The 15930-nt window shown below is 42.2% G+C and overlaps 1 protein-coding gene across 3 annotated transcripts in view; it reads right to left on the bottom strand.

The window, feature by feature from the left end:
• LOC115193894 (serine/threonine-protein phosphatase 2A 56 kDa regulatory subunit delta isoform) overlaps positions 1-15930 on the bottom strand; it is a 48000-nt gene that overhangs the window by 12640 nt on the left and 19430 nt on the right. The window lies entirely within an intron of this gene.

The following is a 15930-nucleotide window of genomic DNA, read 5'->3' as shown; positions in this document are numbered from 1 at the left end:
AACCCTGTTCCTGGAGAGCTACCTTCCTCTAGGTTTTATCTCCAACCCTGTTCCTGGAGAGCTACCTTCCTATAGGTTTTATCTCCAACCCTGTTCCTGGAGAGCTACCTTCCTATAGGTTTTAACTCCAACCCTGTTCCTGGAGAGCTTTATTTATTTTTATTTCACCTTTATTTAACCAGGTAGGCTAGTTGAGAACAAGTTCTCATTTACAACTGCGACCTGGCCAAGATAAAGCAAAGCAGTTTGACACATATAACAACAGAGTTACACATGGAATAAACAAACATACAGTCAATAATACAGTAGAAAAAGTCTATATACAGTGTGTGCAAATGAGGTAAGATAAGGGAGGGAAGGCAATAAATAGGCCATGGTGGCGAAGTAATTACAATATATCAATTAAACACTGGAGTGATAGATGTGCAGAAGAGGAATGTGCAAGTAGAGATATTGGGGTGCAAAGGAGCAAGATAAATAAATATATACAGTATGGGGATGAGGTAGTTAGATGGGCTATTTACAGATGGGCTATGTACAGGTGCAGTGATCTGTGGGCTGCTCTGACAGCTGCTTAAAGCTAGTGAGGGAGATATGAGTCTCCAGCTTCAGTGATTTTGCAGTTCGTTCCAGTCATCGGCAGCAGAGAACTGGAAGGAAAGACGGCCAAAGGAGGAATTGGCTTTGGGGATGACCAGTGAGATACCTTCCTGTAGGTTTTCGCTCCAAACCGAATCTAGCTGGTTGAGAAGCTGAATCCAGTTAGTTACAACTGGGGTTGGAGTGAAAACCTACAGAGGGTACCTCTCCAGGAACGGGGTTGGAGCGAAAACCTACAGAGGGTACCTCTCCAGGAACGGGGTTGGAGTGAAAACCTACAGAGGGTACTTCTCCAGGAACGGGGTTGGAGTAAAAACCTACAGAGGGTACCTCTCCAGGAACGGGGTTGGAGTGAAAACCTACAGAGTGTACCTCTCCAGGAACGGGGTTGGAGTGAAAACCTACAGAGGGTACCTCTCCAGGAACGGGGTTGGAGTGAAAACCTACAGAGGGTACCTCTCCAGGAACGGGGTTGGAGTGAAAACCTACAGAGGGTACCTCTCCAGGAACGGGGTTGGAGCGAAAACCTAAAGAGGGTACCTCTCCAGGAACGGGGTTGGAGCGAAAACCTACAGAGGGTACCTCTCCAGGAACGGGGTTGGAGCGAAAACCTACAGAGGGTAACTCTCCAGGAACGGGGTTGGAGCGAAAACCTACAGAGGGTAGCTCTCCAGGAACGGGGTTGGAGCGAAAACCTACAGAGGGTACCTCTCCAGGAACGGGGTTGGAGCGAAAACCTACAGAGGGTAGCTCTCCAGGAACGGGGTTGGAGCGAAAACCTACAGAGGGTACCTCTCCAGGAACGGGGTTGGAGAACCCTGGGCTAGATAGTGATTCATAACTTCCGAAAACATTATACACTTGTTCTGTCATCCCACCATTTTGTGTCCAAGGCTAACATTGGGGATAAAGTGTGAGACTCATACACCTCCATTCATAGACCTCCACGTTATTTACCCCGGCTCAATTGTACCCTTAGAGTTGTGAAACCCTGTTATTCCACACAGCTAGTGTGGGAGCAAAACTCATGACTATGATTACGTTTCCATTATTAGCGGCATTTAGGCTGTCCACTTTGAAGAGCTGAGACAGAATAGCCATATAAGGAATGGTCCCGTGTGGCTCAGTTGGTAGAGCATGGTGTTTGCAACACCAGGGTTGTGGGTTCGATTCCCGCGGGGGACCAGTACGGAGGGGAAAAAAATGTATGCATTCACTACTGTAAGTCGCTCTGGATAAGAGCATCTGCCAAATGACTAAAATGTAAACGTAAACATATATGACCAGGGCCTGCTACCATTATAACCTATACAGCTGTCAGATGTGGGCGTTAACAAGCAAGAACTGAGATGGCGAGATAATAATGGAGAAAGGTCAAATAAAGCTATTTTCATATAGAGGGAGGGGACTCTATACGTTATGCAAAGGCAGGACTCTGTAATATGAGAATTTAGTATTTTTCATGGAAGGGCTCGGCTCTGTTACGTGTGTAATAGGGTCCTTCCACGGAAGGGCTCGGCTTTGCTACTCTGTTTTAAAGTCTACATTGAATTCACAAGTTCTCGTAAGAGTGTTATGTTTCTGAGGCAATATTCCACGACACTAGCTACTGTTTTACAATTCAGACTCCCTTATGCAACTAGGCTTTCATGAAACCACAGCACCCCTCCTCCTCCTCTTTTCCTGGACAATGAACATCAAGGTCTCCCCACGGAACTGAGGAAAATGGCATGACGCTGTGGCATGGAGGCATGCAGACTCCACCTCACACACAGGTCCATAGGTGTTTCGGCCCTCCGGGACTGGAATTGAACAGCCTTGATCTAGTGTGTTGTTGCTTGTTGCGTAATGTTTAAGCACACTTGGCGTGAGTGCTTTACTATCATGTCAGCTTAAATGAATAGGATTTACATGAATGACCCATTTCAAAGGGTCAGAACATGTTTGGATGTGAGCTATATTGTAGTGCGTCAATTTGCATTGTGGGATAAGACCATGCAATCGGGTGGGTATGAGAAACACTTGAAACAAAGGAGGATTATGGTCAAGGACATAGACGTGAGGGTTGAGCCGTTTTTCAAGAACACAAGGAACTGAATAAGAGGGAGAGGCTGGAATCTGGGGCACAGACAACAGTCCCAATAAATCTACATTTGAGAAGATCCTTAGAGAGCGGCACATAGATTTCTCAATTGTACTGGGCAATACAAGTACCAATACATGAGAAACTGGCTTTAAATTGCCAAGACTTGGTATCAAAGGTTATAAAACACGTTCATAAATATATACAATACCAGTTGGTAACAGGATCTATTTTACTATAAAAGTAGGGGGGTCTAAGTTGCGAATTGTGTGTCTACTGGAGGAATGATTACATATATTTTTCAAATGAACTGCCAATATGCCAACATTCTATTCAAACAATGCAGTCAATCCACAGCCATAGATACACTGGCTGAAATCGGTTGATTTGTATTTATTACGGATCCCCATAGCAGCTACTCTTCCTGGGGTCCAAACACATTAAGGCACTTGCATCACACATAAAACAAAAGATAAAACAGTACATCATACATTATTACACCACTATATATCTACAATTCAAAATGTATAATACCACCATACAACAACATCACAATGTACGTGTATATACAGTGAGTGTGCGTATGTGCGTGTCTGTAACTGTGTGTGTTTCTCTTCACAGTCCCTGTTGTTCCATAAATTGTATTTTTATCTGTTTTTTAAAATCCGATTCTACTGCTTGCATCAGTTACTTGATGTGGAATAAAGTTCCATGTAGTCATGGCTCTATGTAGTACTGTGCGCCTCCCATCGTCTGTTCTGGACTTGGGGATTGTGAAGAGACCTCTGGTGGCATGTCTCGTGGGGTACGCATGGGTGACTGAGCTGTGTGCTAGTAGTTTAAACAGACATCTCAGTGCATTCAGCTTGTCAACACTTCTTACAAAAACAAGTAGTGATGAAGTCAATCTCTCCTCCACTCTGAGCCATGAAAGACTGACATGCGTATTGTTAATGTTAGCTCTACATGTGGTGGTAGGACTTAGACAGGTTGTAAATGCAACAAGTATTGTAAATGTATCATATAATAACTCACAGATTTCTGGGAAAACAAACATTTAGACATTTATGGTCTGTTTACATATATTGTAGAGGCTATTTATACAGAAAATGGGTGTAAAACCAGTATACACTGTATTTATAATTATATGACAATATTTTCGGTTGACAATTCCATTACACAATTTCTGAAATATCACACGCCTTACTTTGATTTTCCTGCATTAGTAAAATCAGGATTATGCCTCTACTGCCATTCATTCCAATTAGACTTGTTTGGATTTCTCCCTGACCAATATGGCTGACATTTTCACCCCATTATGGAACTTTTAGGGTTTATGACATAACCCCTCTAGTAATTTACAAGGATCTCTATGTATTGCACCATCTTCTCCACTGACCAGACCAGGGCCTTCCTGGTCAATACAGCCTGCCCCAACCGACACAAAACAGACACTTTGACACCATACAGTCAAATTTATCACAGGGGGTCTATTTCATTATCTCAATGTTGTCACACTCCCCACAAATGACCCTGGTATGTGACAGTTTCTCTGGGGAAGCTCGCACGCACTCACACAGACTACTGCAGGGGTAGGCAATTAGATTCAGCCACGGGATGATTGTTGTTGGAGCAGATGGTTTTGCGGAACATTATAATAATATACAGTGGGGTCCGAAATTATTGATACCCCTGAGAAAGATGAGAAATAACAACTGTCTGAAATAAATAAATAATCAAAATACTGAGCTATATTGTATGCAAAAAATAGGGAAATGATATTATTTTATACTAATACAATTTCTCAGAGAAAGAGATTTTGTTTAACAAGTAATATCTGTTATTGGTAATGGTGAGAGGTTAGCATGTCTTGGGGATATGATATTTGACCCTCTGTAACTTTCTCATTCATCATTATTCACGGCTCATTCAGGATTAAATGTAATCACAATAGCATCCACGTTAATGTAGAGTGTTAAGAAATGTATTATATTCTTATTTACAATGAAAGTAACTCCAACATGGCACAATTATGTTATTTACCATCAATTTCTATTGGACACAACATCATCTGAAACACAACCAAAACAAACTGCAAATGCATCCAAAATATTTGTAGAGTCACCAGCTTGATGTAGTCATAAACTTTTGACAACTTTATTTCCATTAATATTTAGAGGTGTCAATAATTTTGACCCCTGCTGTTGAGAAAAAAAATGTGTATTACTTGTTAAACAAAATCTCTTTCTCTGAGCAATTGTATTAGTATAAAATAATACAATTTCACCCCAAAAATTTGGACAGCTCAGTATTTTCTTTATCAATGGCTCATCTTTATCAAGTGTCAATAATTTCGTACCCCACTGTATATTATGAATAATTTGTACACTGCAAATTGACCACAACTAAGCCCAATAAGAGATTGTACTTGAAAATAACTATAATGTATTACCTAATTTCTACCAGCATGTCACATGTGCAACCAGAGGGGGAAAAAAACACCTTTGTCTCCACACACAGAGACGCATACAAAGCTCTCCATCACCCTCCATTTGTCAAATCTGACCATAATTCTATTCTCCTGATAACTGCTTACAAGCAAAAACTAAAGCAGGAAGTACCAGTGACTCGCTCAATACGGAAGTGGTCAGATGACGCGGATGCTATGCTACAGGACTGTTTTGCTAACCCAGACTGGAATATGTCCCGGGATTCATCCAATGGCATTGAGGAGCATACCACATTAGTCACCAGTTTCATCAATAAGCGCATCAACGAAGTCGTCACTACAGTGACCGTGCGTACATTTCCCAACCAGAAGCCATGGATTACAGGCAACATCCGCACCGAGCTAAAGGCTAGAGCTGCTGCTTTCAAGGAATGGGACACTAACCTGGACGCTAATAAGAAATCCCGCTATGGCCTCAGACAAACCATCAGACAGACAAAGCGTCAGTAAAGGACCAAGATTGAATCCTACTACACCGGATCTGATGCTCGTCGGATGTGGCAGGGCTTGAAAAATATTACGGACTACAAAGGGAAACCCAACCATGAGCAGCCCAGTGATGAGAGCCTACCAGATGAGCTAAGTGCCTTTTATGCTCGCTTCGAGGCAAGAAACACTGAAGCATGCATGAGAGGACCAGCTGTTCTGGATGACTGTGTGATCACGCTCTCCGTAGCCGTTGTGAGCAAGACCTTTAATCAGGTCAACATTCACAAAGCCGCGGGGCCAGAAGGATTACCAGGACATGTACTCAAAGCATGCGCGAACCAACTGGCAAGTGTATTCACTGACATTTTCAACCTCTCTGTCACGTTGGTATAAGGGATCAGGAGACAGGGGCAGGAATGCGTAATAGGGGGTTTTATTTCCCAAATTACAGCGTGCCATGTAAAGGCACGGGGACGAAGACCAAACAAACACGTATACAAAACACAGGGTAGAAACCCAAACAAAAGAGCGGGGAGTACCTCGAATAAATACACACTCGCACAATGATTATCACACGGGACGAGACCCGTAATCATATGCACAATATATGTGGCACAAAAGCCAAAATATAGCACAGGTACTCACACGACCAACGGCCATTGGAACAATAATAGACAGGACAATGGTGAACAAAGGGCACACTTATACAATTACTAATCAAATAAGAATAGGGACCAGGTTTGCGTAATGACAGTTCCGGAGGGATCCGGGACACTCTCCCTGACCGAGTCTGTAATACCTACATGTTTCAAACAGACTACCATAGCCCCTGTGCCCAAGAAAGCGAAGGTAACCTGCCTAAATGATTACCGCCCCGTAGCATTCACTTCAGTAGCCATGAAGTGCTTTGAAAGGCTGGTCATGGCTCACATCAATGACATCATGCCGGAAACACTAGACCCACTCCAATTCGCATACCGCCTCAACAGATCCAAAGATGATGCAATCTCAATTGGACTCCACACTGCCCTTTCCCACCTGGACAAAAGGAACACCTATGTGAGAATGCTGTTCATTGACCTCAGCTCAGCGTTCAACACCATAGTGCCCACTCATCACTAAGCTAAGGACCCTGGGACTAAACACCTCCCTCTGCAACTGGATCCTGGACTTCCAGATGGGCCACTTCCAGGTGGTCAGGGTAGGCAACAACACATCTGCCACGCTGATCCTCAACACTGGGGCCCCTCAGGGGTGCGTGATTAGTCCCCTCCTGTACTCCCTATTCACCCACGACTGCGTGTCCAAGCATGACTCCAACACCATCATTAAGTTTGCTGAATGCACAACAGTGGTAGGCCTGATCACTGACAACGATGTGACAGCCTATAAGGAGGTGGTCAGAGACCTGGCAGTGTGGTGCCAGGACAACAACCTCTTCCTCAATGTGAGCAAGACAAAGGAGATGACCGTGGACAATAGGATGCTCTTGATGGTGCAGCTGTTCGAACCGGCCCCCATTACCATCGACAGGGCTGAAGTGGAGCGGGTGGAGAGTTTCAAGTTCCTTGGTGTCCACATCACCAACAAACTATCATGGTCCAAACACACCAAGACCGTTGTGAAGAGGGCAAGACAACACATTTCCCCCCTCAGAAGACTGAAAAGATTTGGCATGGGTCCCCAGATCCTAAAAAAGTTCTACAGCTGCAACATCGAGCGCATCCTGACCGATTGCATCACCGCCTGGTATGGCAACTGCTCGGCATCTGACCGTAAGGCGCTACAGAGGGTAGTGCGTACGGCCCAATACATCACTGGGGCCAAGGTTCCTGACATCCAGGACCTATTTACTAGGTGGTGTCAAAGGAAGGCCCAAAAAATTGTCAAAGACTCCAGTCACCCAAGTCATAGACTGGGTGACTGTCTGAGGCCATTCTCTCTGCTACCGCACGGCAAGCAGTACCGGAGCGCCAAATCTAGGACCAAAAGGCTGCTTAACAGCTTCTACCCCCAAGCCATAAGGCTGCTGAACAATTCATCAAATGGCCACCCAGACTATTTACATTGACCCCCCCACCTCTGTGTTTTACACTGTTTTTACAAATTACCTTAACTAACCTGTAACCCTGCACATTGACTCAGTACCAGTACCCCCTCGTTATTGTTATGTAATTTTCATGTGTTACTTTTTGATTTTATAATTTTTTAAACTTTAGTTTATTTAATAAATATTTTCTTAACTCTATTTCTTGAACTACATTGTTGGTTAAGGGCTTGTCAGTAAGCATTTCACGGTAAGGTTTCACCTGTTGTATTCGGCGCATGTGACAAAGAAAATTTGATTTGATTTTAAGATCACATCTCTTTTTATATTTTGGGGAATACTTGGGAACAGATTTCCAAGATTAAACACATTTTTTGCTGAATTCCTGGTGTTTTTACAGTCTTTTTTGACCCCAAAAATTAAATCCTACAAAAACAACAAAATAAACTTTTCACTCGCGGGTCTTGACCCCTACTATTCTATAACATCACGGAGGACTTGAGACATAGGCACACCCTCCTACATAAGATGATATAATACGAGTGCCCAATACTGTTGCCAATAACAAGCCGTTAAACTGAGTAGCTATGAGGCTCAAGACAACAAAGAATGTCTCTGTCTACTCTAGTCTAGAGCAATGAGAACAAATGGTGGGTTAGAGTGGAAGGGGATACTGGACACTACGGGTTTGGCATTTGACTACTTATGTCTGCCACTATTCCACTAGGAACGTAAGCTGCTTAGTGGTATAATCACAGCAAACAAAATCACTACGCTATACTGCTGACCTCAGTCTTCCTCCTACCCCTCCTCTTCACAACCGCTGGCTCAATTTGAAAGCATTTCACTCCAGGCCAGGGCCACGGAATCCATGACACAAAGCTAGATTATATAATTTCAAATTCGTTTTTTTTTTTGTGATGGAGGATGAATCATCCAAGGAGGCCAGCGGCATGTGACAACAGGCAGAGGCTCCCTATTGGCCCGAAGGACTAGTAGAGTGGCTGCATATGACTTGAATGCGATGAAGTGATGCGAGACCAGTTACAAAACAGCACAACTACCATCAGGCCTCACACAGATGGAGAAAGGCTTGAACGGAGACAGAATTTGTTCAATGTGCCCAACGTGTGATTGTGCCTATGGGAGATATATAATAGGGGAGAGTGGGATAAGTTAAGCCAAATGGGTAAGTTTAGCCACCCTTGTTTCTAGGAAACCATACACAAAATGTAGCATTTTAGCAAATATTTACGAAGAGGTCATAATTTCATGGAGTCTGTGAAGGAAGAAACCACATGAAAAAGTGGTAAGCAAATTAGGTATATATATTTTTTTTTAAGGGTTTTCACGAAGTCAAATTAATTGATTGTGTTAGTGGTTTCATGATGCTTGTATCTAGACCAAATTAGATAATTTAAAGATCGTTCTATACAGCAATTGGGGTCTCTATAAGCTTCGATATGAGGTCCTAAACCTAGCATAAATTGAATCCTTGTAGCTGTGTGGGCTAATATAGTCAAAATGTTTGCCTTGGGGTATATTGAGCCAATGGCAAGTTGAGCAAATTGAAGCATTTTCTTCCCAGGTGTAATGCAAGGCATTATAGCTGGGAAATTACGTATGTTAAATGTTAAAAGTGTTTTAAAAAGGTAAAAAGTGTTTGTTAGGTGTTAAGTCTGTGTTAAAAGATGCTTCAAATGATTAAAAGGCAAAAAAAGCGATTGCGATTGTGTTGAATTGTGTTTGGGAAATAAACAGACATGGTTTTAAAAATGTAGTGGTAATACTTAATTCAGTACAGAAACTTGTAAGCAGCTTAATTTACCTTGTCCCGCGGCTCAACTTACCCTATGTTTTCAAAACTGTAATGTTTACATGGATTATGATTATTTCCAGGGATACACCATCCTGAAATATATGTAGATATCTTTATTAGACATAATACTATATTTCTCTTGACAGAGTGATGTTGAATGTAAAAAATGGCTCAACTTACCCCACTCTCCCCTACTGTATTCTAAATTAAAAAAGAGAAAATAGTCACAAAAGGCTGGCGTTCTGGCTACATCTATCCTCTCTCCTTATATACTAGAAGGCTGTTTTATACCTAAGGGCGGCAGTCATCCATAAAAACAAAACAGACCGTATGAATCCCAGTTCTAAGCAGATTCAAGCAGAGACATCTGTACACCTGACCTGCTCTCCCTGCACCCTCCTGAGAGCACGGGGGAGGACACCGCTGTATACATGACTCACTCTTACAATACAGCCGCAAGTGCTTCTATATCTATAAGTACACCTTACTGATACCAAAGCATATCTCAAAGTTTCCATCAGACTATAGATTGGATATTTTCTATTGCCCACAGGTAGAAAACATGACCTTCTCAGGAAAAAGGTTTACTGTAGATGAATTGGAATCCGTATAGCCTTCACTTAGCTAAGAGCAATCTGTTGGACAGTATTGTGCATCTGTGCTTTTTAATCCCACTTACTTGTAGGCCTACATTGAAAAATATCACCAGTGGCCTCACGGAATCTGATATCCATCTGACTTGACTTGAAAGACTTAGGGAGTGCCAAAACAGTGGAGTTCCTTATGAGAACTAATCAATAATCATGTACCCAAGCATATGGAGCAGAACATCAACATCCTTCCTCTAAGCACAGCAGAATCAGACGAGCCTTGTACAACATAGCTAAATAACATTCAACCCTCTGTACCATCAGTTCAGTTCTGCGTGTCAAAAACAACATCTTGGCAATAACATGTGGTTAAGGCCTTTCAGTAGGGCTGTCATGAGACCAAGCCTTCACCCTAAGGACCAAGAATCCCCTACTTCCCTGGAGTAAGATATACTCTCCTATACACAGACTTCTATTATCTCCAATAGATATCAAATAAACAAATAAATAAAAGGATATAAATAAAAGACAGTATTGGCAAGTTAGAATTGAACACGGAAAGGGTACTACAGTTCTGGACATCTTTTTGTAGCGAGGTAAATCCTTTTGAATTCAATCACTTTTTGACAGCACCCCTTTTGATTTGAACAAAACCTTCCATACGTATTTTCCCATTGTAGAAGTGCTCTTTTTGGACCTGAATGACAAAACATTCAGGAGATAAAGGTGATCAAAGTTGACCCATTTTGCATACCCCACCATTCCATGAGACATCCATGTCTTCATCACTGGAAAATATAAAACGTTTGAGATTAATATAATTTAAAAGCTTACAAGCTTGCTCTTGAATACAGAGTGGGTGTCATATCTTGGCTGATAAATGGACTAAAATGAGAATAAAATAGAAATGTTGACTTTCAAATGGTACCACAAAAGGAGTTCCACACATCAGAGAATGTTGACTTAAAATGGGAATATCTGTTATTTGAATTTATATGGTCATCAGTGGCGTGTCCAGGGGGTGGCACACGGCCCCCCTGAAATCTGATTGGCCACCCCAATGGCCCCCCAGAAATTCTGAGATCTGATAGGTCGTCTCTGAATATATTGACAATTTTGACCAAGACGGGCACCGACAGCAAGACTCATCATTGGGTTGAATGCGGAAGACGCATTTCGGTCGAATGCATTCAGTTGTGCAACTGACTAGGTATCCCTCTTTCCCTTTCATCAATCTCACTGGAGAAAGCCTCCGAGCGAGCGAAACAGCACCCCTCTGTCTTAGTATGTGTAGCCCATGTATCTAATGCTGTCTGGCCAAAAAGAGTACGACATGTTTGCCTCGCTCGGATGCTTTCTTTGGTGAAATAGATTCAGCCTCTTGCGAATTGAAAGACAATTATGAAACAAGGATAGACACGAACAAAAAAACTTTATATAAGTTTGTTTACTTTTTAATTGTTACATTTTTTGGGGAAGCCAAGCTTTATTTGGCATCCATGAATAATTCCACTTTGTAGGCTGAATGACTTTACCCTTATGGTGTTTGTAATAGATGTCCCTATTCATTCAAATTGTGGGTGCACAGTGCACTGTTCAGATGCTGGACCTGAGTAGAAGAACGTGCACAAGTTAACCTACTTTTTGAAGTGTTTTGTTCAGACAACTGGATGAAAACATCATGACTGGTTGTGTTCATGAGACATTAAAAAGGTAATACATTTTTACAGTTAAATTACATGTCTTTACTATAAAGCAAGTAAAGAAAGTACATATAAAACGTTATGGTATAATTCACACTCTGGATGGCATTTAAGTGAATGTACTCCTTTATGCTAATACCCTCATAAAATCCTGACTGCCCTTCTTTAGACTCGTTGAGTATCTGGAGCATCAGCATTTGTTGGTTCGATTACAGGCTCAAAATGGCCAGAAACAAAGACCTTTCTTCTGAAACTCGTCAGTCTATTCTTGTTGAGAAATGAAGGCTATTCCATGTGAGAAATTGCCAAGAAACTGAAGATCTCGTACAACGCTGTGTACCACTCCCTTCACAGAACAGCGCAAACTGGCTCTAACCAAAATAGAAAGAGGAGTGGGAGGCCCCGGTGCACAACTGAGCAAGAGGACAAGTACATTAGTGTGTATAGTTTGAGAAACAGATGCCTCACAAGTCCTCAACTGGCAGCTTCATTAAATAGTACCCGCAAAACACCAGCCTCAACAGTGAAGAGGCGACTCCGGGATGCTGGCCTTCTAGGCAGAGATCCTCTGTCCAGTGTCTGTGTTCTTTTACCCATATTAATCTTTTATTTTTATTGGCCAGTCTGAGATATGGCTTTTCTTAGCAACTCTGCCTAGAAGGCCATCATCCCGGAGCCTCCTCTTCACTGTAGACACTGAGACTGGTGTTCTGCGGGTACTATTTAATGAAGCTGCCAGTTGAGGACTTGTGAGGCATCTGTTTCTCAAACTAGACTTGTGAGGCATCTGTTTCTCAAACTAGACACCACTACAAGACCATGGTAGTTGCCTACGGAGCAGCAAGAGGAACTGCCCCTCCCTACAGGCTGTGCTCAAACCCTAGACCCCAACCCGAGCACTCCGTGCTGGTCTCTTGGCTCTCCCACCACTACAGGAGGGCAGCTCCCGCTCAGCCCAGTCCAAGCTCTTCTCTGTCCTGGCACCCCAATGGTGCACCGGCTTCCCCTTGAAGCTAGGACAGAGTCCCTGCCCATCTTCCAAAAGCATCTGAAACCCTGCCTGTTCAAAGAGCATCTTAAAGGTGGATTGACTTATGACTATCTAATCTACTCATCCCTTTTAGGAATAGTAGGCTATCTTTTAGTCTGAAAATGTGATGATAAATGCATGCAATACTTTATCATAAAGGTGATTTTTTTCATGATTTATTTATTTATTTATTTGTCTTCCCCTAACTCAGCATTTCCCAAACTATGGGTCACGACCAATGTTCCCTCCCATTTTTTTGCACCGAGCGGAAACTTGAACGTTGTGGAATTTTGTGCAACTTATGGGGCACATTCACAGTAAACACTGAGGCTGTACTCTTACTACAAAAGTCTATATGTGGTGTTCAATGCAGGCCTACATTGCACGAGACTTTTAAAAACGTTTTTACATTATATAGGGCTTGATATGAACTAATTATTTTTTACTTGGTGTGCGCGGCAGTCCTGGAGGAACATTGGTCGCAAACCCCATGACGGGTCGCCCGAATTTGAAAATAGAGTCGCGCGAGAAGCGCAGAAATAAAACATTTGCTCCTGGTTAATAGAACAGGGGTTACGTCAGTAACATCCGTTAGCCGCTAGATGTGGCTGTAATAAACAGAGCAGTTTCTGTTTTCTTCCTACACGTGGCTCTATCTTTTAAACGGTTTAAGCAAAAAAAAAACATTATGATACAAATCACTGACAGATAAGACTAAGTAACAAGTATGTGTCTTCTGTTCCCTCTACAATACCCACAAGCCGCGCATGACTCATTAGAAGAAGTGGAGACAAGACCAGGCACTCATTCTGACTGGGGGGAAAAGAACATCATCAATGACGGACGTTCTTTTCTACCCAGAAATCCTTACAGAATTATTGCCTGATTATCTTTTGAACTTCCCAATACCTTTCGGATGAATCAGTCACTTCAAACCATGTTTCTTCAGATTGAAATATTGTCAAAGGTACTGTCAGGCTGATTTGTAATAGATTGTCACAGCCCCAGTTAAAAAAAATAAACAGCCGTTGATTACATCACTTTTTTTTTTTTTTAACATGGTGAGGTCGCAGATGTTTTTTAATATCAAAATGGGAAGCCCTGCCCTAACTCTAAACTCACCCGCCACCTATGGATATGACCTTTGACCTATATGGGCTGAGATCTCAAGTGCTCTGAGCAAACATCATGTAAACATTATGTATCAGCAGCATGGATAAGTTACTGCATCATCAGTTATCCCAGTTCACGACCTATTCTTTCACAGCCCACATTTATGATGCACTCAAAGTGGCTAGCTAAAACAACCAATAGGACCGTAGAATTCATTCTCTGCATGCATGCATTGCGTCTGAGAGGTTCAAATCCTTGGTGATCTTTGAATATGCATGCCACGGCAAGTAGCGATCTACGTCTAAACATACGAAATATTAGCAGTTACAATCCATCTTAGTGTAAAGCACTTTGCAGCACATAGTGCAATGGGGTTAATCCCATTTCCCAGGATATTCCAATTTGAACATTCCCTGAAAAAGCGAGCTGCTGCGGAGGTCGACGGGTCACCTACCCAAGACACCCGGCCGAATGTGCTGATCACAAGCGGATAGTGCTAGAGAGAGGGAGCGTATGTAAGGCCATGTGTAACACAGCCTCAAGCACTAGACCGAAACGAGCAGCAGTGCAGTGCCACTGGACAATATGACTGTCTGTTGGGAGAGAAATAGTCTTCATTCAAAATCCATGGCCGAATCACCCCGGCGGGGAACAGCTGACAAACACTGACCTTTCTCTGTTGAGATCGCCGTCATAACACCGCAGTGTAAAGCAGATGTTTGCGATCAATAAAAGAAAATCAATGGAGCTTATGAAGGGCTAAATAAGTTCATACTAACTAATAACCACAGCAACACAGCCTCAACAGTATATGCATTATAAGCTCTTTGACTACAGCTAGGAGTTTACTCCTACGGCCATGGGCCTTTTGAATACAGGGAAGAGGAGGTAGGTAGGTTAGTCTGTCCTAACTAGTTTTGTCTTTTGTTTGTCGTTACATGGGATGATGATGATGATGGTGATTTTGAAGACGATGTAAATGAGCATTTGGATGTTTTGCTTTTGGTCAGCATGTTTTTTTTATGAGGATGTTGACGTGATGTTTCTGAGAATGTGACAGCGCACTTTACTTACCTACTATCACTACTGCTAATGTTGATCATAGTATTGTTGTATTTATATTGATGGCTGCCAACCCATGTCTGATGCACAAGCATTGTATGTACTACCTTTGTATTCAGTATCATGGGGATTCATGTGTGTTTTTTATGTTTTCGCGTCTCATGCGCTTCTTGCTACAAAACCAATTGCCGTCTGGGACAAATACCTTTGAACCTTGAGTCAAGAAGCATGTAATAGATGTTGACAGAAGAGTGTGTATAGAACTGGGAAAGGGCTTCAGCCACGTCTGAACAACAAATCTCAGAAGTAGAGGTTTCCATCCAATTTGAGAGCGATTTTCATGCAAATATTATAAATCTGCATCGAAATATATGTGCATTTCCCCACCAGAGGTGTTTCCATCAAACTGACTTTGTTGCGGATGGAAGGATGTGTTTGAGGACGTAGCACACATTAAAACAACTTTTGCGCTTAGGTTTTCATGTACCGGATAAAAAAACATGAGTTTAAATGTGTTTCCATTGCATTTTTCATTCTACTGATAAATGGCAAACTTGCCGACGCAAAAAGATCCCACCATGTCGAATAAACAAATTGTCTGTCAACATGTATTACATTGTACTGACATTTCCTGTTCCCATCACACTTTTTAATTTAGACGCCATAAGTAACAAGCATCTACTACAAACTACACCTATGCATTTTGGTACGGCAGAAAACCTATTTTTTTCCCTAAAGCCTGTGCACTTGGTCTATATGCTGTTAAACAGACGCTTTTTATATCAGATTTTGGCATTTATCTTCTAGAACTATAATCCTAATTTACCAAAATATGCAAATCCTCCAGGTACAATATGTCAAAAAGCCTGAATTGCAGAGTGAATGTGAGGAGGAGGCTGCACCTAATCTGCCTGTGTGTTATGGCGAGGTTTCGCTGTCCTACTT

The sequence above is a fragment of the Salmo trutta genome, chromosome 5, assembly GCF_901001165.1.
Source record: "Salmo trutta chromosome 5, fSalTru1.1, whole genome shotgun sequence".
NCBI lineage: Eukaryota > Metazoa > Chordata > Actinopteri > Salmoniformes > Salmonidae > Salmo > Salmo trutta.
The sequence above is the reverse complement of the archived record's forward strand: the minus strand, read 5'-3'. Positions and strand labels throughout refer to the sequence as shown.